The following is a 27,806-nucleotide window of genomic DNA, read 5'->3' as shown; positions in this document are numbered from 1 at the left end:
CTGTGTTTTAAGCTTTATTATTAAGTGCATATGTATTTATATTCCTTACCTGTTTTTCAAGTAGTAATATTTTAGTCCTATGAATTAAAAAAAAATCTGTGGTAATACTCCTTGTTTTAAAGTCTGTTTTATCTGATATTTAAACTATTATTTCAGCTTTTAAAGATTGGCTGGACACAATGGCTTACTCCTGTAATCCCGGCACTTTGGGAGGCCAAGGCAGGCAGATCACCTGAGGTCAGGAGTTTGAGACCAGCCTGGCCAACATAGTGAAACCCTGTCTCTACTAAAAGTACAAAGAATTAGCTTGGTGTGGTGTTGTGTGCCTGTAGTCTCAGCTACTCAGGAGGCTGAAGTGGGAGAATCGCTTGAATCCGGTAGGCAGAGGTTGCAGTGAGCTGAGATCACACTGCTGCACTCCGGTCTGGGCAACAGAGTGAGACCCTGTCTCAAAAAAATAAAAAATAAAAAAAAAAAGGCGTATGAATGGGAAATTGTTTGCCTTTTTAGAGGAAAGTGTTATTTAAAAAATACTTTAAAACTATTTGTGTCTTTGTATTTAAAGTGTGTATCTTGTAGATATCATATACTTAGGCCAGGATTTTTTTCCATTCTGAAAATATCTTCCTAATAACTGAAATCTATATATATTTAGCACAATCGTTGATAAAGTTGGGTTTATGTGTGTCATTTGTTAATTGATTCCTAATACAATTCTTATTGAGATAATATAGATTAACCTGCAGTTGTAAGGGGTAAAAGTTTAGTTATGTAAGAAAAATAAGTTCTAGAGATCTACTATACAACATAGTCCCTATGGCTAACAGTACTTTATTGCATACTTAAAATTTCCTAAGAGCATATATCTTATTTCAAGTGTCCTTTCCACCAATAATAATAAAGGAGGCGGGATGAAACTTTGAGAGGTGATGAATATGTTTATGGCATTGATGGTTGTAATGGTTTCATTATTCCCAAACTTAGCAAGTTGTATATATTAAATATGTGTAGCTTTTGATATATCAATCATACCTCAATAGAGCATTTTTTTAAAATGCTAAGAAAAATTCCTCGGACTTTTCCTCCAGTTTTCCTCAGTGGAACATTTTGCAAAAGTAAAGTATAATATCAAAATTAGGACAGTGACATTAATACAATCCATCAATATTAATTAATATTGGGTACTTTTCCTACTTTATTCTTTGCCATGATTATTTTAGCTATACCAGAGCCTGTATTTTTCCATATAAATTTTATAATAAGTCTGTATATGTTTCCAAAATCCCTCTCAGAAAATTTTATAGGCATTCCACTAAACCTATAGATCAATTTGGGGATAATTAATACATTGAGTTTTCCAATCCATGAACGTGGTTGGTCTCTCCATTTATTTTGGTTTTTAATTTTTTTGATCAGCATTTTGTAATTTTCAACATACAGATTCCATACGTGTTTTATTAATTGTATACCTAGGTACTTTATTTGGAGTTATTGTAAAAAGAAATTGTGTTTTTAGTTTTGGTTTCTACATATGCATAGACATGTATGTTAGTAATAAAACACAATTGCTCGTTGTGTATTCATCTTATATCTTGCAACCTTGTTGAATTCACTAGTTAATTCTAGGAGTTTTCTTTTGTAGTTTCTGTTTTTAAAAATTTTCTATGTGTTTACTGATGTCATCTGCAAATAGAGTTGTTTTATTTCTTTGTTTCCAATCTGTATGCCTGATATGCCTTTTTCTTGCCTCATTGCAGTAAGCAGGAATTCCAGTTCTGTTCAGTAAGAGTGGTGAGTAGAGGAGCCAAGATGGCTGGTTAGACACAGCCAGGAAAAGCTTCTTCCACTGAGAAACCAGACCATCATGTAGACTAACAAACTCTGAACATATCTCTGGGAAGAAGGCATTGAGAGTGGATGCAGAGAGGATGCAGACTCGGGTTAAAGAGAAGGAAGCTGGGAATCCTGTATAGGGTTGCCAAGCACTAGGATGTGTTCCTGGCCCTGAGTGGCTCCTAGAGAAGGGGTGAGTGAAATCAGTGTGGAGTGGCACACTCTTGTTACAGACCTCCAGGATCCTAGCTGTGGGAGACCCCATGACCCTCACAGGCATTTGAGTTGGCAGGGAAAATTCCCTTGAGAGTTGGGAGAGACATAACTCTAGTCTGTGAGGAGTTCAGAGGATTTGGCATGGGAATGGGTGCACTGGAGCACAGCCATGAGCACCCATCCCCCAAGGCTTACCATACTCCTCTAGGTAACTGTAGCCTTTGTTATCTGCTGGACCCGGAGAGAGCAGGGCTGTCTTGTCCATGGGATGTGGCCAGTCTGATCAGCATGCCACCCTGTCTGCCAGCCTCTCCCAGGGTCCCTGTCTGGCAGCACTCACTTGCAGTACAGCTTGAGCTGCCCCGCTGAAATGCTTCTCAGTGGCTACTGCCATACCTTTTTTGCCAGCAGCCCCCATCTTCCTATAGGAGCACTTTTGCAGGCAGATCCCCACCAGCGTGTATCTGCCTGCAGCCTTCCTCGACCAATGTGCATTCACCCACAGCATCCCTCCGCCACTCCGCCAATGAACATACATATAGGGATCCACCACTACCCCACCAGCACCCACGCACATGAGGACCCACCACTGCCCTGCTGGCATACATGCACCCACAGCCCTCTCACTACCCCACTGGTGTGCACTCACCTGCAGTCCTCCCACCACAGTGCAATCTCCTATGGCACCCCCACTACTCCACTGTGCTTTTGTCGGCAGCCCCCATTGAAGTGTTGTTGACAACAAACTAGGAACACCTCAACTCCTCCAGTGCAGCAAGTGCTTGACCTTGAGGGGCCAGGGAACAAAGCTACAGGCCTAGTTCCAGCCCTCCAGAGTTAGAGTTCACAGTCCAGAAGTGCTGAACTGAGCCTCAGCCATCTGAAAGCATCCATAAACAAAGCCAATAAACCAAACCCAATTTATACCACAATCAAATCCTCCAGGGAATCAAAGACTATAAAAGCAAGAAGCCTGATTCAAAAGACAGCAACTTCAAAGATTATTAGATAAGCCACACAAATGAGAAAGAATTAGTGCAAGAATTCTGGCAACTCTAAAAACCAGAGTGTCTTCTTACCTCCAAATGACTGCACTAGATCCCCAGCAATGGTTCTTAACTGGATTGAAATGACATAGAATTCAGAACGTGTATGGCAAAGAAGCTCAATTTTCCCTGAGATACAGGAGAAGGTTGAAATCCCTTTCAAGGAAAGCAGTAAAATGATCCAAGAGTTAAAAGATGACATAACCATTTTCAGAAATAATCAAATTGAACTTGTGAAAAATAAAAAATTGACGACAGAACTTTTATCATGCAATTGGATGCATTAATAACAGGATATATCAAACTGAGGAAAGAATCTCAGAGCTTGAAGATCACTCCTTCAAGTCAATGCAGGTAGAGAAAAATGAAAAAATGAAAAAACCTCTGAGTAACATGAAATTATGTAAAGAGAACAAACTTATAACTCATTGGAATCTGTGAAAGAAAGGGAGAAAAATCAAGAAATTTGGAAAATGTATTTGAGGATATTGTCCAACCTCACTAGAGAGGACAATATGCAAATTCAAGATGTTCAGAGAACCTCTGTGAGATACTGTACAAGATGATCATCCCCAAGACATATAGTCATCAGACTCTCCAAGTTCATCATAAAAGAAAAAAATCTTAAAGACAGCTAGAAAGAAAGGGTGGGTCACATACAAAGGAAGCTAACAGAGGATCTTTCAGCAGAAAACTTAGGAGCCAAAAAATATAGGGGGCCTATATACAGCATTTTTAAAGAAGAGAAATTCCAACCAATAATTTCGCATCCAGCCAAGCTAAGTTTCACAGGTGAAGGAGAAATACAATCTTTTTTTAGACAAGTAAATGGTAAGGGAATTCATTACCACTAGAACTACCTTACGAGAGATGTTTAATAGAATGCTAAACATGGAAATAAAAGCCCAATACCTGCCACCACAAAAAGACAGTTAAGTATGTAGTTCATTAACACTATAAAGCAAATACACAATCAAATATACATAACAACCAGCTAACAACATGATGACAAGATCAAACCCTCATATGTCAATATTAATCTTGGATGTAGAGTGGCCTAAATGTCTCACTGAAAAGGCACAGAGTGGCAAGTTGGATAAACAAGCATGACCCAACTGTGTGCTATTTTCAAGCAACCCATCTCACATTCAATGATACCTATAGGTTCAAAGTAAAGGAATGGAGAAAAATCTATCAAGTAAAATGAAGGCAAAAAAGAGAAAGTTGCTATTCTTCAGACAAAACAAACTTTAAGCCAACAATGATCAAAAAGGGCAAGGAAGGGCATTATTACATAATAGTAAAGGGTTCAATTCAATAAGAAGACTTAACTATCCTAAATATATATGCACCCAGCACTGGACCACCCAGATTCATAAATGAAGTTCTTAGAGACCCACAAAGAGACTTAGATAGCCACACAATAATAGTAGGAGACTTCAACATCAACATCCCATTGATAGTGTTAGGCAGATCACTGAGTCAGCAAACTACAAAAATATTCAGGACCTAAACTAGACACTTAACCAAATGGACCTAACAGATATATACAGAATATTCCACTCAACAATAGAGTATACATTCTTCTCATCTGCACACAGCACATATGCGAAGATCAACCACACACTTACCCCAAAGCAATTCTCAACAAATTAAAAAAAAAACCTGAAATCATACCAAACACACACTGAGCACACAGCATAATAAAAATAGAAATCAATACCAAGGAGATCTCTCAAAACCATACAATTACATGGAAATTAAACAACCTGCTCCTGAATGACTTTTGGATAAAGAATGAAATTAGGGCAGAAATCAATGAATTATTTGAAACTAACAAAAGCAAAAATACAGCATACCAGAATCTCTGGGGTACAGCTAAAACAATGTTAAGAGGAAATTTTATTGGACTAAATGCCTGCATCAAAATTTAGAAAGATCTCAAATTAACAACCTAATATTATACCTAAAGGAACAGAAAAACAAGATCAAACCAACCCAAAAACTAGCAGAAAAAAAAAAAATTACCAAAATTAGAGGCGTGCTGAATGAAATTGAGATGTAAAAATCCATACAAAAGATCAATGAAACAAAAAGATCGTTTTTGAAAGAATAAAAAAGATTGATAGACCATTAGCTATATTCATAAAGAAAAAAAGAGAGAAGATCCAAATAAATACAATCAGAAATGACAAAAGTGACATTACCACCGACTCCCATATAAATACATAAAACCCTCAGAGACTGTTATGAACACCTCTATGCACATTAACTTGAAAACCTAGAAGAAATGGATAAATTCCTGGAAACACACAACTTCCCAAGATAGAACCAGAAAGAAACGTGCACAGACCAATAATGACTTGCAAAATTGAGTCAGTAATAAAAAGCCTGTCAAACACAAAAAGCCCTGGACCAGATGGATTCATAGCCAAATTCTACCAGACATACAAAGAAGAGCTGGTACCAATTCTACTGAGATTATTCCAAAAATTGAGGAGAAGGGACTCTTCCCTAACTCATTCTCTGAGGCCAACATTATTCTGATACCAAAACCTGGCAGAGACACAGTGAAAAAGGAAAATGTCAGGCTAATACCCCCGATGAACATAGATGCAAAAATCCTCAACGTAATACTAGCAAACCAAATCTGGCAGCACATCAAAATCTAATCCACCATGATCAAGTAGGCTTTATTCCTGGGATGCAACCATATGTTGGTTCAACATATGCAAATCAATAAATGTAATTCTTGCATAAACAGAACCAAAAACAAAACTACAGGACCATCTCAATAGATGCAGAAAAAGCTTTTGATAAAATTTAACATCTCTTCATGTTAAAAACCCTCAACAAAGTAGGTATTGAAGGAATGTACCTCAAAATAATGAGAGCCATCTTTGACAAAGCCACAGCAACATCCATACTGAACAGGCAAAAGCTGGAAGCATTCCCCTTGAGAACTGGAACAAGACAAGGATGCCCACTCTCCTCACTCCTCCTCAACATAGTGCTAGAAATCCTAGCCACAGCCATCAGGCAAGAGAAAGAAATAAAAGTCATCCAAATAGGAAGACAAGAAGTCAAACTATCTCTCTTCACAGATGATATGATTCTATACCTAGAAAACCCCCGTAGTCTCTGCCCAAGGCTCCCAGAACTGATAAACAACTTCAGTAAAATTTCAGGATAGAAAATCAATGTACAAAAATCAGTAGCATTTCTATACACCAATAATGCCCAAGCTGAGAACCAAATCAAGAAAACAATCACATTAACAATAGCCACACACAAAAAAATAAAATACATAGGAATACAACTAACCAGGGAAGTGAAAGATCACTTTGACAGGAATTATAAAACACTGCTGAAAGAAATCAGAGACATCACAAACAAATGGAAAAACATTCCATGTTCATGTACAGAAGAATCAATATTATTAAAATGGCCATAGAACCCAAAACAACTTACAGATTCAGTGATATTTCTATCAGACTACCAATGCATTTTTCACAGAATTAGAAAAACTTATTCTAAAATTCATATGGAATCCAAAAAGAGCCCAAATAGCCAAAAGCATCTTAAGCAAAAAGAACAGAGCCAGAGGCATCACACTACCCAACTTCAATCTGTACTACAAGGCTACAGTAACCAAAACAGGATGGTACTGGTACAAAAGACGACCCTTATACTAATGGAACAGTTTAAAGAACCCAGAAATGAAGCTGCACTCTTAAAAACCATCTGATCTTTGACAAAGTCAACAATAACAAGCAACGGGGAAAGGAGTCCCAATTTATTAAATGATGCTGGGATAACGGGCTTTTCACATGCAGAAGATTGAAACTGGACCCCTTCCTTTCACCACATACAAAAATCAACTGAAAATAGATGGAAGACATAAATATAAGTCCTAAAATAATTGTTTTAAATTCTAGAAGAAAATCTAAGAAATACCATTTTGGACATGGGCTTTGGCAAGTATTTAATGATGAAGTCTCCAAAAGCAATTACAACAAAAATAAAAAATAGACCGGTGAGACCTAACTAAACTAAAGAGCTCTGTACAGCAAAAGACACTATCAACAGGGTAAACAGACAACCTACAGAATGGGGGAACATATTCACAAACTACGTATCCCACAAAGGTTCTAATATCCAGAATCTGTAAGGAACTTAAATCAATAAGCCAAAAGTAACCCCTTTAAAAATGTGAAAAGGACATGGACAGACACTTCTCAAAAGAAGATATATATGTGACCAACAAGCATATGAAAAAATGCTCAATATCACTAATCATTAAAGAAATACAAATCAGCATTTCCACAAACCACAGTAAGATACCACCTCAAACCAGTCAGAAAGGCTGTTACTAAGAAATCAAAAAATAATAGATGTTGGTGAGGTTGCAGACAAAAGGGAATGCTTATACATTGCTGGTGAGAGTGTAAAGTTCAGCCACTGTGGAAAGCAGTTTGGCTATTTCTCAAAGAACTTAAAACAGAACTACCGTTAGACCCAGTAATCCCATTGCTGGGTATATACCCAAAGGAATATAAATCATTCTACCAAAAAGACACTTGCCTTTGTATGTTCATCATAGCACTATTCAAAATAGCAAAGACATGGAATCAACTTATATACCCATCAATGATGGACTGGATAAATAATATGTGGTACTTATACACCATAGAATATTACACAGCCATAAAAAAGAATTAAATCATGTCCTTTGCAACAAAATAGATGCAGCTGGAGGTCATTATCCTAACCAAATTAACAAAGGAACAGAAAACCAAATACCACACGTTCTTATTTGTAAGTGGGAGCTAAACATTAAGTACATATGGTTATAAAGATGGAAACAACAGACACTGGGGAATACTTGAGAGTGTAGGGCGGAGGAGGGGAGGGTTGAAAAACTACCTATTGGGTACTATGCTTACTACCTGGGTGATGAAATCATTTGCACACCAAACCCCAGCAACATGCAATTTACCCATGTAACAAACCTGCACGTGTACCCCCTGAACCTAAAATAAAAGTTGGGAAAAGAAAGAAAAAAGAGTAACAAGAGTGTACATCTGCATGTTGTTCCTGATCTTAGTCTTTTACCATTAGATGTGATGTCAACTGTCGTTTTTTTTTTTCGAAGATGCTTTTTTATCAAGTTGAGATAATTTCCATCTATTTATATTTTTCTGAAAGTTTTTGTGAATAGGTATTGAATTTTGTGAAATAAAATCATATGATCATACGATTTCTCATTTTTTAGCTTTATGATGGATTACACTGATTGAGTTTTGAATATTGAACCAGTTTGGTATACCCCAAATGTCTGATTGGGTCATGGTATGATTGGTGATATAATTGGCATATAATTACTTTCATATTTTGTGAGATTCAGCTTGTTAATATCTTTTGATGATTTTTGTGTTAAAATTAATGAGAGATATTGATCTGTTGTTTTATTTATTTTTTACTGTCCTTGTCTGGTTGTGGTATTAGAGTAATATTGACCTCACAAAATTAAGTGGGCAGTGTTCTTTTCTTGTATTAGTCTATTTCTATTAGTTTCCTATTTCTATGGTAACAAATTACTACAAATTTAGTGGCTTAAAACAACACAACACAAATATATTACCTTACAGTTCTGGAGTTGGTTTATTTGGTACCATTGGGGCTCCTGCTGCTCTCAGCTGTTGTTGCTTGAGGAGGAGAAAAGGATTTCCCTGGGTAACATGGCTGGGTGTCATGGTGAGACCCACCATACAGTTGTCCCCCTACTACTTGGTTTCTATGAGAAGATGAAGAGAATTTTAGGCCTGTGAGGACAATGAGACTTCCTGGACCATGCCATCTGCCATGACTGGGTCTCTTTCTCTAGTGCCACCTGCACACCTAGAGGAGTCTCCAACCCGTGGGTTCGACAAGGTTGTACCCTGTAATTAGCTTGTATTTTGGTCTCTACCCAGTGACCTTATTATTTCAGTGAAAAGGGCAAATCTCAGTCTCAGTAGGGAAGGAGAGTACCTTCTCTAGTCAATCTATCTTCCTTATAGATGCTGGGCTCACTTGATCTCATTTGAGAGACTTATATTAAACCCATGGAGGAATGAGCATACTTAGGCTTTCTTCTATTGTTAGACTGAGGGTCAGAAAATGCCAGACTGAGTGGGCTTCCTCTGTTGGGTGAGAAGACACAAGATACTGTGCTATTCCTCCAGTCCTGGGTTGGCACACCAGTTCACTTTCTTCTTATTACCTTACTATTTTCTTACTAGAGTTCTCCTTTGGTTGTCTCTTGCACTATTTTCAGGGTTTAGAGTTCTACTTACCAGGTAGAAGTAGGGAAAAATGGGTCTACACCACCTTGTGTAGACTAAAAGTCCCAATATTGTTTCTTGTTTATCTGTTTTTATTTTTATTCTTTTGTGACTGTTACTCTTTTGTCTTCTTTTAGGTTAGTTGAATAACCTTAATATTCGATTTTGATTACTCTCTTGGCTTTTCAATCTACGTCTCTTTTCAGTATTTTTTAATTGTTGCCCTGGAGATTACAACATACATTTTTTACTTGTCTCAATCTTCTATGTTATCTTCTAGGAAATTTATAGTTTTAAATTTTACATTTAGATCTGTGAACCATTTTGCATTAATTTTTGTGAAAGCTGCAAGGTCTATGTCTAGCTTTATTTATTTATTTTTTTGCATGTGGATGTTCAATTGTTCCAGCACCATTTTTTGAAGAAACTATCTTTTCCCCATTGCATTGCCTTTGCGCCTTTATCAAAGATCAGTTGACTCTGTTTGTGTCAGCCATATCTAGACTCTTTATTCTGTTCCACTGATATGTTCATCTCTTCTTTCATCACTACCATGCTGTCTTGATTTTTGTAGATTTAAAGTAAATCTTGAAGTTGGGTAGTGTCAGTACCCAACTTTGTTCTTCTCCCTCAATATTGTGTTGACTCTTCTGGGTATTTTGCATTTACATGTAAACTTTAAAATCACTTTGTCTGTATACACAAGATACCATGCTGAGATTTTGATTGAGATTGTGTTGAATCTATAGATCAAATTCGGAAGAACAGATACCTTCACAATATTGAGTCTTCCTACCCATGTACATGGAATACATTTCCATTTAGTTAGATCTTTCATGGCATTTCTTTTCTTTTCCAGAGTTTTGTAGTTTTCTTTACATAGATTTTATAAATACTTTGTAACATTTACCTAAATATTTCATTTTTTGATGCTAATGTAAGTGGAATTGTGTTTTAATTCCAAATTTCAAATGTCCATTACTAATATATAAGAAATCAATTGACTTTTACATATTAACCTTGTATCCTGCAACCTTGCTATTAGTTATTACTTATTAGGTTACAGGAGGTTTTTGTTGTTTCTTTGAAATTTTTTACATAGACAATCAAGTCATCTGCAAGGTTTTATTTATTGATTTATTTTTACAAATCTGTATATATTTTTTTCCTTCTTTTGTTGCAACATCCTGAGTGTGTTCCCTTCAGGGTTAATGTGTTGAAACTTAATGAACATTGTGATAGTATTAAGAGACTGAACCTTTAGGAAGTGTTTAAGCCATGAGAGCCATGCCCTAATGAACGGATTAGTGTCCCTACAAAAAAGACTTCAGAGAGAGAGCTCGCCTCTTTTTGCCCTTTTCATCCCTTTCATCATGTGAGGACACAGCATTCCTCCCCTCAAAAGGGTGCAGCAACTGAGAAAAGGCTAGTTCCTTCTACCTATGAGCCTGTACAATTAAAAACAAGTTAGTTACTTCCAAGATACAATGGGAATATAGGCACTGGGTAAGCACTCCCTTTATGAAAGGGAGTACAGATGGGGCTATCCTCAGACACTGAACCTGCTCATTCCTTGATCTTGGATTCCCAGCTTCGAGAACTGTGATAAATAAATATATGCTCTTTACAAATTACCCATTATCAAGTATTTTGTTATAGCAGCACAGAGTAAGACACTTATCTTGCTGCATTAGGTAAGACTTCCAATACTATGTTAAGTAGAAGTGGTGAGAGGTACATCCTTCCCTTGTTACTGATACTACCAGGAAAGTATTTAGTTTCTAACCATTAAGTATAATGTTAGCTGTAAGTTTTTGTAGATATTCTACCTATTAGGGTAGTTAATTTCTATTCATAGTTTGCTGGAGAGTTTTATTACAAACAGGGCTGGATTTTGTCAAATGCTTTTTTTGCATCTATTGATATGATGATTTCTGTTTTTTAATCTGCTGATGTGATGAATTACATTAATTGATTTTCATATGGCTAGTTTTTAATAGCATTTACCACTATTGTGCATTCATACACACACACACACACACACACACACACACACACACAATCTGTTTACTTTTTCCATTCTCTATCATCTCCACTAGACTGTAAACTCAAGCTCCCAGTATATTATTTACTCATAAATATTTGTCAAATGAATGAGCTATCCCCCTTGATATGGTTTGGGTTTCTGTCCCCACCCAAATGAAAAATTGATACTGGGAAGTGGGACATTGCTATAAAGATACCTGAAAATGTGAAAGCAGCTTTTGAACTGGGTAATGGAATGGGAAGAGGTTGTAACAGTTTGGAATGCTCAGAAGAAGTCAGGAAGGTGAGGGAAAATTTGGAACTTTCTAGAGACTTGTTAAATTATTGTGACCAAAATGCTAATAGTGTTATGGACAATGAAGTCCAGACTGAGGTAGTCTCAGATGGAGATGAGGAACTTACTGAGAACTGGAGCAAAAGTCACTTTGGTATGTGTTAGCAAAGTGGTTGGAGGCATTATGCCCCTGCCCTAGGGATCTGTGGACCACTGAATTTGAGAGTGACAATTTAGGATATCTGACAGAAGAAATTTCTAAGCAGCAAAGCATTCAGCATGTGGCCTGGTTGCTTCTAGTAGCCTATGCTCATGTTTGTGAGCAAAGAAATAATATAAAACTAGAATTTATATTTCAAAGGGAAGTAGAGTGTAAAAGTTTGGAAAATTTGCTGCATGACCATGTAGTAGGAAAGAAAAACCCATTTTCAGGAGAGGAATTCAAGCTGACTGCTGAAATTTGCATAAAAAAGGAAGGCAAGTACTAATGTCAAAGACAACAGGAAAAAGGCATTTCAGAGACCTTTGAGGAAGCTCCTCCCATCACAGGCCTGGAGGCCTAGGAGGGAAGAATGGTATTGTGGGACAGCCTCAAGGCCCCACTACCTTGTGCAGGCTTGGAACACCGCTCCTTTCATGCTGGCTACTATAGCTCCAGCCATGGCTCAAAGGAGCCTAGGTACTCAGACTGCAGCTTCAGAGGGTGCAAACCATAAGCCTTGGTAGCTTCCACATGCTGTGGAAGCCTGTGGATGTACAGAATGCAAGAGAGCCTCTGCTTAGATTTCAGAAGATGTGTAGAAAAGCTGGGATGTCCAGGCAAAAGTTTGCTGCAGAGGCAGAGTCCCAGTGGAGAACCTCTACTAGGGCAGTGCAGAGGGGAAATGAGAGGTTGGAGCCCCCACACAGAGTGCCCCCTGGGACACTGCCTAGTGGAGCTGTGAGAAGAAGGCCACTGTCCTTTAGACCCTAGAAAGGTAGATACACTGACAGTTTGCACCACATGCTTGAAAAAGCCATAGGCACTCAATGCCAGCCCTTGAGAGCAGCTGTGGGGGCTGAGCTGTGTAAAGCCACAGGGATGGAGATGCCCAAAGCCTTTGGAGCCCACCCCTTACATCAGTGTGCCCTGGATGTGAGACATGGAGTCAAAGGAGATTATTTTGGAGCTTTAAAATTTAATGACTGCCTTGCTGGGTTTTGGACTTGCACAGGGCCTGTAGCCCCTTTCTTTTGGCAAATTTCTTCCTTTGGAAAGAAAGTGGTTACCCAATGTCCATATCCTGATTGTATCTTTCAAATAACTAGCTTGTTTTTTATTTTACAGGCTCATAGATGGAAAGGACTGGCCTTGTCTCAGATGAGACTTTGGACTTTTGAGTTAATGCTGGAATGAGGGAAGACTTTGGGATACTCTTGTGGAGGGTATGATTGTATTTTGAAAAGTGTGAAGGACATGAGATTTCAGAGGAGCCAGAGGCAGAATGATATGGTTTGACTCTGTGTCACCACTTAAATCTCATGTCAAATTGTAATCCCCAGTGTTGGAGGTGGGGCCTGGTGGAAGGTGATTGGATCATGGGAGGGACAGATTTGCTCCTTGGTGCTACTCTCATGATAGTGAGTAAGTGCTCCTGAGATATGATTGTTTAAAAGTGTGAGGCACCTCTTCCTCTCTCTCTTCTACCTACTCCAGCCATGTAAGACATGCCTGCTTCTCCTTCACCTTCTGCCATGACTGTAAGTTTCCTGAGGCTTCCCAAGCCATGCTTCCTGTACAGCTTGCAGAACTGTGGGCCAATTAAATCTCTTTTCTCCATTAATTACCCAGTCTCAGGTATTTCTTTATAGCAGTGTTAGAAGGGACTAATACACCCCACTTATATTTATTTTTATCTGTTGAAAAGCTATGGAAGGAGGATAGCAGTTTATTGGAGTCTAGCTACTGGATAGAGATGGAAGAGACTTGGAAGAAAGATGGCATGATGTATGTTCCTCTTTGGTTACAGACAGTAGGTTTAAGCTTCGCTGGTGAGAGGGCTAAAGTGAGCGAGTGATTGAATTTTTTTGCTGTGAGATATGGACTTGAAGAACAAGCAGAGTTGCTTTGGGCCTAGGTGACAGAGTGTGACACAGTTGTAGAGAAGACTGTAATCCTATTTTATATATGTTACAATCCAGCAGGTGGGAGCTCGGAGCTATGGTAATTTGAGCATTAAATGTGACCTCCTTTGCATCTGCAGTCTGCATTTGAGGTATATACAAAATACAAATGAAACAGAGCCCTGCTTGATATGTCTTAAAATGTCTAGGTTTTTAAAAAAAATCTGACTTGTTTCTTTCAGGGCAGCTTATCTTTACCCTGAGTCCTAGTCCTGGGAAATATCAGTTCCATTTGATCAGTTTCATAGTTCCAGATGTATTCTCTAATGGTATCCAAAACTGGGCTGGCAAATCCTTCTGGATCCTATGTCCAGAATATCTGAAATGCTGTAATGCCAGAGCCTTCCAGTCCAGAAGGAGCTCTCCAAGAAGCCTGTTTCCTTCATCTCTAGCCATGATTTAACTTATTTTTACTAACATTCATTGTCTAGACTTCTGCCAGCTTGCAACAACTTTTACTCTTTACTTTCAGAAAATCTTAGCCTTTCATGCTGGAAGTCTTCTAATTCTTGTTCCATATTTCTATCCCTAGCTGCCTACAGTGAACATCTGTGGTTTTTTTTTCAAGCATTCATTGACCCATTTCTTTATTTAAAGAAAGAATCTTGAGTTTCCTTTGGGGAGCTATTCTTTCTCCACTTTAAGTTCCTGCCGTATGGGTGGGGTTGATCTCTGCCAGCTCTCAGGGCAGGCCCTTATTATCCTAAGCTTATCAATGCATGGCATAACTTTAAGCACTAGGATTGATTCAAGTGTGATTATTCAGCCCCATTGGGCCACAAAGAGTCAGACCCAGAACTTCTTGTGAACTATTAGAGAGAGATGGAGAGACAGAGAAAGAGAGAGAGAGAGAGAGAGAGAGAGAGAGAGAGAGAGAGAGAATATGAGTCTCTGCTGTTTCTAGATTGTAGATGATAAAATATCTGATGAAGTCTTTCTATGGCCACAAATGAGGCACCTGTGAAAGCCAACATATCTGGGAGAATGAGGCTGAACAGGGCTTAAAGAGACAGAGAAAACTGAGTTCTGCTGACATTGTTCAATCCCTGTATCAAACCATACATGGAAACAATCCAACCCCCTGAACTTTTCAGTTTTGTAATCTACTAAATTTCTTCCTGATTAAGTCATTTTGGGTTGGATTTTCTGTGATTTGCAGCCAAAAAATTCTGAACAATACACTGTTCGTCTGGTCTTTAAATACTTCCAGCCAAAGGTTCTCCACTTGCTTTACTCTCTGTTGTGTGCTGGCGTTGGTGCTGACTGCAGTGCATGGTCCTTGACCTTGGTTTCCCCCTGGACTTTGAATTGACAGCTCTTGACTGGGCTTGACTTTGGTATCTCCTCATGGGAATGCCTGCTCTTGATCCCTCAATCCCATAGTCTACCTGCAATGCTGAATCCTCAGTCACCAACACCATCTCAAGCCAGAGTCCAGCTTTTGTTTTCTAACTGGGCACTCCAGTCAAGTTATTAAAACTTATTCAGAAGTGTCCACAGGAAGAGCTTTTCCTCATTCACCATCTATGCTGATCTGCGTGTGGTCAGAATGAAGTAAAGAGCTCCAAGCAATCTTATCTTCTAACCATGGTATGCACGTGTTTGTACTCATCCTGGACTTCTTTGGGCCTGGGACACTCAATGTCACCTCATACATCAAGTTTTATTAATCTCAAGAGGGAACCCAAGAGAAAAAGAAGGAGGACCAGGGTATGTATTCAAATAGGGTGCTTGCACTTCCTTTGGGAGATAAGATGGGGCCTGCCTTGGAGTCGCATTAATCAGTTTCATCTCAACTTCTAGTATTAGCTGAAAATCTGTGCATTCACATATGTTGATAAAACCCAGTGAATTATCCCAAATACAGTAATTCAGGGTGTCTGTTTCTGCTGCATAGAATGCATATTCTTAAAAGTGTGAGTAGCAGTGAAGGTGCCACTGAGGAAATAGCACTTCATCCTTTTGGATGATCCTGCAAGACAGAAAGAATCATGGATTATCCTTTCTTGTTTTATAAGTGAAAGTGGCAGAGACTGAGAATCACAGAACCACAAAATATGCTGCAGAGCCTGAAGGGCCTAAAATTAGCTAAACTTGCTCTTTCAATATACAGATAAAGGGATCAAGGTCCAGAGATGTCAAGTGACTTGCCCGAGGTCACACAGTCAGCTGGTGGCAAAGTCGAAATAAAGATCTAGGTATATTTGTTTGCAATGCAGCACTCCTTGACCATATATCCCCTGAGGCTTAATTGTCATGAGTGGAATTGCTTTTCCTGAAAGTAATATGTCCTTAAAAGTCAGACATCCCTGACTTTTAGTAAAACAGGGATGTTTGACTTTTAAGGACATATTACTTTCAGGAAAAGTTTGGATTTAGTCCTTCATGTAGGGAAATGAACGTGTTAGCTCTTTTAAAGCACCCCAAACATAGTGACTTTAAACAACAACCATTCACGATGACCCACAAGCCCATGGACTGGCTAGGCAGTTCTGGTCTGGGAGGGGTGAGAGTGCTTCCAGCAGTGCCCCCGCCATGTGTCTGCCGTCTGATGGGAACTGATTTGTCTAGAAAGGGCCAAGCTAGGATGGCTTATCTCTGCCTTATGTGGTCTTTCATCTTCTAGTAGGGTAGCTTGAGCTTGTTCACATAGCTACTTGGCAAGTTTCCAAGAGAGGGTTCAGGGTTTCTTGAAAGGTAGGTCTGGGACTAGCACATCTTCATTTATGTCACATTTTGGTGATCAAAGCAAGTCACAAGGCCAGCCCAGATTTGAGGGGTGAGGAAATAGACTCCACTTCTACATGGGAGGAGGTACAAAGGCACATTGTAAGAGGCATGGACACAGAGAGGGAAATAATTGTAGATATTTTTGCAAACAATCTACTTCAGGCGATGCAATCCCTCTTATTTCCAAAAAGAGCCTACACTATCATAGTTTCGGCACAAATATGATAGAAGGTTAATGCATATGTTTCAAATGAATTTTGCCATCTCGCCCTTCATGAGAGTACACGTGAATGAGTTGATAATGCGTGTGTGTGTTGTACAGGAGTGTGTGTGTGTGTGTCTATGCATTACATGTGAATTTGTGTACTCTTAAGTCTTTTGAGATGCAGGCTTCTTTCTGCAAGGACACTTTGTAAAGCCAGGGCATTTTAGGACCAAGAAGATCAACTTGACCTAAAAGAGCAGATGATGCCAGGCCCCGGCAGACCCCATCTCAAGTGGCAGATCATAAATTAGAGTCTATTTCTTGGTAGCAATAGCACATTGGGCAATCGAGTTTTGTTTTCTAACATCAGAAAACACATAAATTTGTCTGCACAGGAAAAGTATTTCCTGGAAAACTATCTCAAAAGGAGTACACTAGAGAAGAGACATCAGCTTCAAATACAGCCATTTTTCCAGAGTATTCACCATAAGGAACAAAAATCCTTCAGCTCCCAATCCACAGGGTCTCACCTGAGGGGTCAAGGCCACCGCCACTGCTAAGATGCGAGTACATTTTCACTTACCCTAACTTTGTGACCTCAGAGAGGACAATATCTATACCCCTTAACTCATCCATAATAAGATTATAGACTTTCTCACAACTAACATTTACTGAATAGCTGCTGAGTACCAGTCACTTGTCTAGGTGCTAGGTTTACAGAGCAAAACTAACAGTCATGGCCCTGCCCTTATATAGCCCACATTCTAGTGGGAAAAGGGAACAGTAAACAAAGAGATAGTCTAATACACAAATACAAAAAAAGTGATCAATGATATCAAGGAAATTACAGGGTGTTTTTAAAAAGAGAATAAGAAGGGAATCCAGTTTAGTTTAGATGATTGGGAAAATCCTCACTGAAGAGGTGATGTCTTAGCTGACATCTGAAGGAAAAGGGGTCTAGGCAGGCAAGGGGAAGAGGAGGGGACCATTCTAAGTGGAGCCAAAGTCCTGGGGCAAGAACAAGTTTAATGCTTTGGGATTTGGAGGAAGCTCAGTGGAACTAAACTCAGTGGAACTAAGCTCAGTAGGAGAGTTCAAGATGAGAGTGTAGAAATAGCAGAGACCAAATTATGCATGGTCTTGTGGGCTATGTTACAGAGTTTGCATTCTATTTTCAGAGTAATAGTAAAACAGAGAAGTGTTTTCTCAGACTTTCTCAGGAAATCCAGATATTCTTCACACACTCTTGTGAATTCTTGGGTTAGGAAGTGTTCTAGGAAACTAAGGTGGAAACACCTGCAGCTCCATCCTCCTATCTCCTGAAATGAACAGGTTTGTGAGCCAATGGCCTTGTCCTCAAGAACCAGCCCAGACACAAGTCCAAAGCTATCCAGTCTTAGTGGATTGAGCTGTACAACCTTGAACTGCACGTGGGTCCCCCTTGCCAGGCCAGGTGGGCTCTTTCTCCCTCTCAAGACTTGTCTTCTCTTCTTCTTGTACAATAGGAACCCAGTATGTGCTGCTCTCACCTGGAGTCTCAGCCTCTATCAGTCTTGTCTTCGTTCTCACTTCTTCCTTCCTGGCTCCTGGATTGCACCTTCTCTTACTAAAAGCTTCAGGCCCTTCAGCCAGCACAAAACTGATAATCCACTCCTTTACTCTCCCAGAGGTCCTGACATTTTCTCTCCACTGGGGCCCATTTATTCATTAAATCGTCAAGTGATTCTGCTCTTTGTGGAAAGCTTGTCCTCTTTGCCATTGACGTGATCCAATGCTGCCAACATTTCACCACCAATCACTCCATTTATTCTTTCCTCACCTCTTTCCACCATTTTGCTATGTTGAAATACATCTCTCAAACATGTCACATCTAATAACAATAGCTAACTTTTATCAAGCACTTTCTATATGCAAAGCATTGTCTTAAGTGCTTTCCATGCAATGTTTTGTTTAATTCATGTACTATACCATCATGCAACGGTGGCAGACTGTATTTTTCAAAGATGTCCTCAACAATATCACCAGCTTCACATGCCCTTCTAGAACCTCTCCACTTGCCCCAACTCCCATTAAGAGGCATAATTTAATTATCTTCCCTGTGAACGAGGCTTCTATATAACTTGATCATAATCAATAGAGTACATAATCAATAGAGTACTGAGGCTTGGTCATAAAAAGTGATAGAGCTTCCCCTTGCTAGAAGAGACACTCTCTTGTGTAAGCTGCTTTGAGTGCCCAAGCATAGGATTGAGCCGCCTTGGGTATCCAGGCATGGCAGTGAATCACCTTGTGTGTCTAGGCATAGGAGTGGGCCATTTTGGATATCCAGGCACAGGAGTGAGCTTCCTTGAGTGTCCAGGCACGGAAGTGAGTTGCCTTGGGTGTCTAGACACAGGAGTGAGCCGCCTTGGGTGTCCAGGCATGGGAATGGGCTGCTTTGGATGTCTAGGCATAGGAGTGAGCCACCTTGGGTGTCCAAGCATGGGAGTGAGCTGCCTTGGGTGTCTAGGTATGGGAGTGAACCTCCTTGAATGTCCGGGCATGGGAATGAGCTGCCTTGGATATCTGGGCATGGGACTGAGCCGCCTTAGGTGTCCAGGCATGGGAGTGAGTCACCTTGGGTGTCCAGATATGGGAGTGAGCTGCCTTACATGTCTAGGCATGGGACTGAGCCGCCTTGGGTGTCCAGGCACAAGAGTGAGCCACCTTGGATGTCCAAGCACAGGAGTGAGCCGCCTTGGATGTCCAGTTCAGTTGAGTCTTCAGAGGCAGCAGCCCCAGATGACATTAAACTGCAATCATATGGGAATCCCTATGGCAGATCTGCCCAGCCCCTAGCCTTTCCAAAATTCCTGACCCCCACAGTCATGAGCAGTTGTTTTAAACTGCTAACTTTTGGAGTAATTTGTTACAAAGCAATAGTTATCAGAAAGATAGGCATTCTCTTGGGTCTTGCTTTATAGACAAGTGTTCTAAGACTCAAACGAAGTAAATTCCTTCCCCAAAGTCACAGAGCTCTTAAGTGATGGAATTAGAATCTTAGAATCTTCGGTCTTTCTTTCTCTCTTTCTTTCTTTCTTTCTTTCTTTCCTTCCTTCCTTCCTTCCTTCCTTCCTTCCTTCCTCCCTTCCTCCTTTCCTCCCTTCCTTCTTTCTCTTTCTTTCTTTCTTTCTTTCTTTCTTTCTTTCTTTCTTTCTTTCTTTCTTTCTTTCTTTCTTTCCTTCCTTCCTTCCTTCCTTCCTTCCTCCCTTCCTCCTTTCCTCCCTTCCTTCTTTCTCTTTCTTTCTTTCTTTCTTTCTTTCTTTCTTCCTTCCTTTCTTTCTTTCTTCCTTCCTTTCTTCCTTTCTTCCTTCCTTCCTTCCTTCATTCCTTCCTTCCTTCCTTCCTTCTTTCCTTCCCTCCTTTCCTTCTTTCCTTCTTTCCTCCTTCCTTCCTTCCTTCCTTCCTTCATTCCTTCCTTCCTTCCTTCCTTCCTTCCTTCCTTCCTTCCTTCCTTCCTTCCTTCCTTCTTTGACAGAGTCTTGCTTTGTCACCAGACTGGAGTACAGTGGCGTGATCTTGGCTCACTGCAACCTCCGCCCCTGGGGTTCAAGCAATTCTTCTGCCTCAGCCTCCTGAGTAGCTGGGATTACAGGCGTGTGCCACCACACTCAGCTAAGTTTTGTATTTTTAGTAGAGATGGGGTTTCACCATGTTGGCCAGGATGGTCTCGATCTCTTGACCTTGGGATCTGCCCACCTCGGCCTCCCAAAGTGCTGGGACAACAGGCGTGAGCCACTGCGTCTGGCCGAATCTTTGGTCTTTCATTCTGCATGGCCTGTGCTATCACTGTCCACCTATTAAACAACAGTCTGTGCAACCTAGTTATGGGTTTGGTATAGGTCTGTAAGTCATGGACCCCCATTCATAGACGGAAGTGCCTGTTCTAGGCTCATTTGGGGGATTAGCCTCAGGAGCTACCTCCAAGGAGAATTCACATATCATAGCATGGACGGTCTATGTGCCATAACCACCCTCTCCTGCAACTAGCAGGGGTGTTTTCTTCAACTTCAGAAGGCAGCACAAACTGTGAGTTAAGAACACAGGGACGGGGCTTTGCCATTTAACAGCTCTATGACCTTAGAGCAATCAGTTACTCCACTTCTCGGAGCCACAGGTTTCTCAGATAGAAAGTTGATGATGACAGCAGAACATAATTCATAGGGTTGTTCGGGGTATTAAGTGAAATAATGTATGAAAAGTACTGATTACATTTCCTGGCAGTTAGCATGCTCCTTCTTAATTAGTTACTATTGTTAATACAGGTGAAAGTCAGATACGCACTGAGCCCTGTGAAAAAAAAACACGTTCTTTTCCCCACTCCTACTACTCCATAGAACCCCTTTAACAGTACTTAATTCACCTGGTTGTCCTCACAAAAGCCATGATTAAAGGTAGAACACCTCAGGTAAGTAACAAAGCTCATGCTGAGTAAAAAGAGGCCGTCCTGACGCATTGTCCCCGCTCCCTATTTTTTCACCTGAAGGCAGGACTGCCTCAGCACAATGATTTAGAATTTGAATACTTGACTTCTCTGGCTTTCGTTGTCCTCATATGAAAAGTAGAAATGGTATTGATTACCTCATGGTGGCTGTGAACAGTCGACGAGATGATGAATGTCTGGCACTGGAAAACAGTGCTTGGGGAAGACTAACAGTTCTTCTTCCTGGCTGCTCTTTTCTGGGCCATTCTCCAAAGGGTGCTAAGTATTACACTTCTTCCTCCTCCCTCCTCTCACTGTTATCGGAAACCTCTGGGCTTGTAGCAAGGGATTTCAAGGTGCTAAATTCCTTCTATGGAAATTCAAGCAAAGCTGAGGCACTGCCCTGATCCATCCTTCTTGTGGAAATGAAAAACCCCCTTCCACTCTTGAGGGACAAGGAGATCAGATTTATGGGGCTTCCTGGTATCACAATCACATAGGCTTTGGGAAGCCCGTGAAGAAATAAAAGAATGGTAGAATGTGGATTGGAAAGAGCACTGGATTTGAGGGGCAGGAAACCTGAGTATCAGACTCATGGCTCTTTCCCTTTTGAGCTCTCTCTCCTTGGCAATGGCATTGAGCCTCAGTTTCTCTGTCTTTAAAAATGGGGGCAATAGTTATACCTGTCTTACTTGGATTACAAGCTTATTGTGAAGTTTGAAAAGAACAAGAGGGTATGATAGAGTCTCTGCAGATGTCCTTTATTGCTCTAAGTCTTGGGCAGGAATCTAGTCTACTTACACAAAACTAAGACAGCATTAGCAGGAGTCCTCAGAGAGAAGCAAGGAGCAGAATCTTAGTTCTGTGCACTGGAAACCACTTCCATTCTCCTGAAAGGGAGTAAACTTACTTTATTTTTATAATATTCTCCTATTTCTTACTCCTGAGAATGGCATTATCCTAGGCAGCCCTGTAGAAGCAAGTCTAGACTCACCCTCTAGCTCACTGTCCACACGCAATCATCAAGTCTAATGGAATAAATAAGAATAATTAGTAATTATAGAGTATATGCAATGTACCAAGGATAGTTCTAAGTGCTTTACATGGTTCATCTCATTTCATTCACAGAATAACTACTATCAGCTAGTTGCTTTTATTACCCGTCATTCACAGATGAAGAAAGTCAAGTGCAGAGAGGTTAAGTAACTTGCTCAAGGTCACACAGCGCTGGTAAGGGATCCAAGCAGACTTTGAACTCTGGAGGCTGACTTCAGAGCTTTTGCAAATAACCACTACCCTGATCCTCTCCCACCATGCTGTCTCCAGCATCTCTTGCTGACATTCCTATGGTATCTCCTAGCTGGCATAAGTGCCCTGGTCTTACTCTTCTATAAACCATCCCCTGCACAGCTACCAGAGAACTCTTCCTAAAAGACAGCTCTGATCAAGTCACTCTCTGTTTGAAAATTTTCGAGGACTCCCCAGTTTCCACAGGATAAAGTCCAAGCTCCTCAAATCGGCCCATAAATCCTTGGGTGGTCTGGCCCCTGTGAGCCTCTCTCCCGCCTGCTTCCCACTGGACTGTGTGCGTTGTATACTCAGGGTCACTGGATTGTTCTATGCTTCTTCATTCTGCTACATTTTGATGTATTAATATTTAATTCCTTATTCCTCCTGATAGCCTCTTCATCAGCTGGAAACTCCTATTCATCCAAGTCAACTACAAACCCTTCCCTGCCCCACCCAGGCCCTTCCCCTAGGTTCCTTGAGCATCCTGGGCTTACTCCCATTACAGTGTCTATCACCTCAGAATGCAACAATTTGTCTGCAGGCCTATCTGCCAATAGACTACAAGTTCCTGCAAGCAGAATCCTCTTTAGCACTTGACACCTTCCATAAGTCCAGTACGATAGGGCATTCATAAACACTGCCAAAAGTACTTTTAGGTGTGGAAAATTATTCCTATTTGCATGATGGCACAATACCAGGTAACAACGCTCTTGGATCCCAACCTATCATCCTGGCTTCGTCACAAGAAGGAAGCCTCAACAACTCTGCCTAGTCCCTGCTCTACCAAAACCCAGAAATGCATGGGTTTCAGCATCCACACACCCTCTCCTCGCATCTCCCTCCCTCATCTCTCTCTTCTCACTATCTCAGCTCCTGAGGCTCCTTCCCATCCATGTGAGAGTAGACTGCTCACTGCTTCCATCACTAGCCCTGACCAGGCAGGGTCTACTCCTGGTCCACTTTTCAGACCACCTACTTTCTCACCTAGGTTTAGCTGAGACAAGGCACACATTTTTCAAGACAACATGGTGAAACTCCATCTCTACTAAAAAATACAAAAATTAGCCAGGTGGGTTGGTAGGTGCCAACACAGCTACTTGGGAGGCTGAGGCAGGAGAATCACTTTTACCCAGGAGGCAGAGGTTGCAGTGAGCCAAGATTGTGGCATTGCACTCCAGCCTGGGTGACAACAGTGAAACTCCATCTCAAAGAAAAAAAAAAATTCAAGAGGCACATTTATTGAGTGACCAGGGGAAGCAAAGAAGAAAGAGGTGGCTAATAAATGTGGGATTTTATGGATCCCAGGCTCCTACTTGTTTCTGCCTTCCACACTAGGCTGTAAGCCTCACAGGGACATCTCAGATGCAGCACAGTGCCTAGGCTGGGAATGTTTGTGAAATGAATGAATGAGTAAGTGACATGTCGGCAGATTATTTGGCTCAATTCTTTCATCAGGACATTGCTAAGAACACGCAGTAGGGTCACCTGTGTAAGGACTACTAGGAAACATACTTTGCACAACATTCCTGGTGGAGGGTGTGAAAAAGTGTTGTTTCTTCAGGACTTCCCAGGGCACAGGATGCCTCAGGGCTGAACTCTAGTCAGGGGGAGCAGAAGCTGGAGAAGAAGCAACATTTCCCTGTGGCTCGAGACTGGAATTCCAATTCTCCACTTGAAAGGGAGAACATCATCTAACTTATCTCTGCTTCAGGGCAGACCTGCGAGAGGCTGCCAGGGAATCTGCCAGGTGTTTCATTTTTCCACATTGGTGTGTAAATGACAACTAGCTGCCTTTCTGGCCAGGGGGAGGTTTCTGCTTAATTCAGGCTCTGGAGAGATGTCTCTGCAACCTGCGCCTCCAGCGGAGAGCTTTATCTAATTGCACAGGCAGGTCCACCTCCCTGTTCTGCTTCAGGAGGCTTTGCTGTTTATTGCATGCCCTGCCATGCATGAGCTGTCACCTCTTCAGTGAAGCCTTCCTAGCCACGTGGCTCACAATCCCCACCAAAGCCCCCTCTCTCCCAGACTGCATCACCCATATATAACCCAACCTGGCAGCAGTCTACTCATTTGCTTTTGCTACGCAACCTCCATGCTACAACTTGTAGGCTTAAAACAATAAGCATTTACAAGCTCACAATTCAGTGGGTGGTTCTGCTGGTCTAGGCTGGGTTCCCTCTGGCAGCTTCAGTCACCTGTCAGTCAGCTAGTTTCTGCCAGCCTGGTGAGCCACACATCTCTTATCCTCCAGGAGGTTAACCTGAGCTTGTACGCATGGCTGTGCAGGATTTCAAGGTGAGTACAGAAGCTAAGGGGTCTCTTAAGGCCTAAACTCTGAATAGGCACAACATCCCATCTGCCCCATTCTGTCATTTAAAGCAAGTCACAAAGGCCAGCATTGATTTCAGTATCTGGAAAACAGGCTTCACTCTCCAAGGAAGGAGATTTGAACCCATGGTGCATAGAGGCATGCATATAGGAAGAGAAAGAACTTGCAGCCATTTGACCATCCACAAGTGGTCTGTTATACTGGCTCATTATCTAAACCTGGACCTGATAAGGATTAGGTCTGAGGCTAAAATCCAGGAACATGAATTCCAAGCAACTGTCATGATAAAGTCTAGCATTTAGTCTATAGCTTGGGCTTTGGAGTCTTCAGACCTAGGTGTAAATTCTCTCTCTGCTGCTTATTCATTGTGTGACTTTGGGTAAGTCGCTTCCTTCTTTTGAGCTTCCATTTTCTCTTCTGCAAAATAGGAATACTAATAATACCAGCTTTGCAGGATATCTGTAAGGACCAAGTGGCATTTGAGCATAAAGCCCTTAGCACAGTGCTTGGCACAAGGTAAATGCTTAATTAAAGTGACTTTTATTATTTATGATTTTTCTTAAAAATAACGGATGTTTTCTCATCTACCATAAACTAAAACAATGGAATCCCCTCTCTCATATTCTTATACTGTGAGTTCCTCAAGGGCACAGTCTATATGTACAAACATATTCACTATAGCTTTGTTTATTATAGAAAAAAATTGAAAGAAGCATAAATATCCAACAGTAGGGGGTTGGTTAAATGAATTTTACTCTATTGACCCAAAGGATTGCAATGTAGTCATCAAGAATGATGTAGAGCTGTGTGTGCTGACATTGAAAACTGAACATGATGTATTGTCAAGTGGAAAGGAAGGTTGCAAAATAGTACATATAGTACAAAGCCATCTGTGTAAAATATATTTATGTGTAAATGCACACATAGAGGTCTTGGTGGAAATATGTAAAAAATGTAAAGATGGGAAACTATCTTCATGTTGTAAGATTATAGGATTTCCCCCCCTTTTATCTTAGCTTTCCTAACTTCTCTTCAATGAAATGTATTAGTTAAGTAAGTTTTTTTAAAAGTTGCAATGGGAGAGCCACTGTGGGGCACCATAAAGGCAAGACTTCAGAACCACTGCTATGTGCCAGGCCTTGAAGGTGGCACTAGGAATTTTTGAGCCTCTTAATGCCAGGCTCTGTGCTGGATGCCTTCTCCCCAAGGCTCTGGGGTATGTTTTCACAGAAGCTACAACAGTTCACTCCTGACCCTCACTGTGGGATCGCTTTTCCCTGAGGGCACCAACAGCTGCTTCTTTTCTCTGCTCTTGGAAACATTCCAATAGTTCCCAGGAAGCCAGTGTTGGAGGGAGTGGTAGGGTATCTGCTCTCAGGGGCTGTTCCATCCCCTTTCCAATCAGCTTGGGAGATGGAGGCACAAGAACCAAACCCAGGTGTCCAGGCTTGCAGCTCAGGCCAGGGCAGTTGATGAGGGCTAGAAGACCAAGAACATTCAGGGTGTAGGACCGGGGACTCTACTACCCTCATTGGTGCAACCAGAAAGGAAGGTACAAGTCAATGGCAGCACCAGAGGTACAGAGACCTTACTTAGAGGGGCTGAGCTACTTAAAAATCAGGAACGTCCACTAGCCACGATGCAGACACACATCATCTTACCCAGGAGACCCCTCAGGCCCTCAGAGAAATAGATATCCCACCCCAGGCCACACTGTGTTTCCCCAGCTCACCTAGATCCCCAGCTGAGTTTGCTCCAGGGACTGTGCACTTTCATGGATCCTGAAGCATCTCTGTTAGGTCCTTCCCTTACTGACTGACCTAGTTTCTCCTGTAGGGGCCCTGGGTCAGTGTATCCTCTTAAGGGTTTGCCAAAAGCAAAATGACCAACCCCAGCCACTTCAGCAAGAGGAGATTTAATGCTTCTCACCAAAAGGGCATTTGCCACATCAGGAACTAGCATATCACAGTAAGACTGGGTTATGTTGATGATGCAGCTGTGGCCGGATTCTCGCAGCTGGGCAAGTTTGGGTGTAATTGTTGATACCGCACAGTGACCGGGAGCTTTTGGGGCAAGGGAACTGGAAGATTAAGATAACTGAGGAAAACAGGGTTTGGGGAACAACACAGTGATTTTTAAAATATTTGGCTGAGGCATTTCCCTAATAACACTTTGGATAGATCAATGAGGCCATTTCCCTGGTTAACCTCAGAGAAGCATGGTGGATATGGCTTCCACCCTTGTCATGCCAAAATGCGAACATTTGTGGGCGTGTGTGGATGTGATGTTAGTCACAATATTGTTAATTATGAGGAAGTTTAGAAATTGAGGCAAACTTTCTCCCACCCCCATTTGCCGACAAATTAAGGCAAGCTGGCTGTGAATTACCAGCCATCATTCTTCCCTTTTCCAACTCCCCGTAATTGGGTTAGAATACCTCTGTTAGACTATGATGCCTCCAGAACTTGAGCTAAGTTAGAGCCTTTTATAAATTAGGCTATAAATGGGAATATGTTTTCCCATCTGGTATCTAAATTTAGAAAATCTGCCATTTTGCATGAGGCGCTGAGATAAACAGCAAAGCCCAGGGTTCTGTGGTATTTGTGTGTGCTTGAGAGGCAGCATGTATGCATAGTAGTGGTGGAATCCCTGGGCTTTACAGGAACTGCTGAGATGCCACTTTTGACTCTACTACTTATTACGCTGTGGGCTTGAACAAGTATCTTACTCTCTCTGTGTCTCAGTGTTTCCACCAGCAAAATGGGGAAATGAGAGCACCAGCCTCACAAGGTTACCATGGAGTCTTTGTAAAGTGCTTAGAATGCCTTTTACAAGGCACAGTCCCTGGAGCGAACTCAGCTGGGGATCTAGGTGAGCTGGGGAAAC

The sequence above is a fragment of the Macaca mulatta genome, chromosome 1, assembly GCF_049350105.2.
Source record: "Macaca mulatta isolate MMU2019108-1 chromosome 1, T2T-MMU8v2.0, whole genome shotgun sequence".
Classification (NCBI taxonomy): domain Eukaryota; kingdom Metazoa; phylum Chordata; class Mammalia; order Primates; family Cercopithecidae; genus Macaca; species Macaca mulatta.
The sequence above is the reverse complement of the archived record's forward strand: the minus strand, read 5'-3'. Positions refer to the sequence as shown.